This window comes from Miscanthus floridulus, chromosome 6 (assembly GCF_019320115.1).
Source record: "Miscanthus floridulus cultivar M001 chromosome 6, ASM1932011v1, whole genome shotgun sequence".
Classification (NCBI taxonomy): domain Eukaryota; kingdom Viridiplantae; phylum Streptophyta; class Magnoliopsida; order Poales; family Poaceae; genus Miscanthus; species Miscanthus floridulus.
Genome location: NC_089585.1, coordinates 16,585,637 through 16,586,860, shown reverse-complemented (window position 1 = coordinate 16,586,860; position 1,224 = coordinate 16,585,637).

Below are 1,224 nucleotides of genomic sequence, written 5' to 3'. Positions count from 1 at the left end.
ATCCACTGGTTTGGAAAAGAGAATAACACAGTCCAAATCGAAAAGAAGAAGGGGATGGGAAAGGAGAAAGGGAGAAGGGGAAAGGAACTGATTCGGATGGGAAGGGAACCCATTCGGATGAACAAAAAGAAAAGAAATCAAAGAACAGAAAACCAAATCGGCAAAATCGAATCGAAAAGCGAAACCCTAACCCTAATTTTGACCCCATCCCCACCATGGGTTAATCCCAGAAGAGAGAAGGGACGGGGAAGAAGGGAAAAGGGGGATGGACCCACCTTCGCCGGTGCGGGAGAAGAAGGGCCAAACCGGGGCAGCTGCTCGCCGAGCTCGGCAAAGGGGGCACCACGGCCAGGCCACTCGACGGCGGCGTGCTCACCCATTGGGGAGCACGCGCGCCGGCGAGGGGGCCGGTGACGGCGCCATGCCTCGCTCCACCATCCGCTCACTCGCCGTCTTGCTCTCGGTGGCTACTGTCCTTGCGCTGAGAAAGATAGAACGACGCGAGAGAAAGAAAGAGAGAGAGCGAAGAGAGAGACAACGAAGGATCAAATGACCTAGGGTTTTTGGGACTCACAGCCACGGTGGGTTTTTGACCTCCCGAAATGCGCGGGCGAGTCGTCGATCAGATCGAACGGCTACAAATGATCGGGCCGACTCGCAGCCCAGGCAGGAGCGCGCGGCAGCGCGCTTTGCCGGCCCAGGCCCAGGTTGTGGCCTGGGTGCAGCCTGCGCGTGCACGGTGAGCTGGGCCGAGCTGGCTTTTGCCGGGTTTTGGGCCGAGAGAAGCAGAATGAGCCCACATTTTCTGTTTTTCTTTTTTAGTAAATTGAAAAATGGAAAATGGCTCAAAAGAAATAGAGAAAAGAGAATTTTCCCGTGGGTAAAATTCAAGAAATTGAGTATATGTTTTCCGCTGCTAAAGAAAAAGTATATTCTCCAGTGTTTTTGAACCGATGTGATATTTAACTGGAGAAAAAGAAAGTTTTCCAGTAATGTTTATTTCCTGGAAATTGATTAATGGATTAAAGAAAATAGAAAAAGCAATTTTTCCCTGTGGGTAAAATTCATAAAAAGAGATTTTTCCGCTGCAAAAGAGAATGTTGGTTCTCCAGTTATTTTGATCCAATGTGGTATTTAATTAGAGAAAAAGAGATTTGACATGATTATGATGTTATTTTCTGACCAACGTTGTTAATAACAATATCATAATTTTAATGATTTATG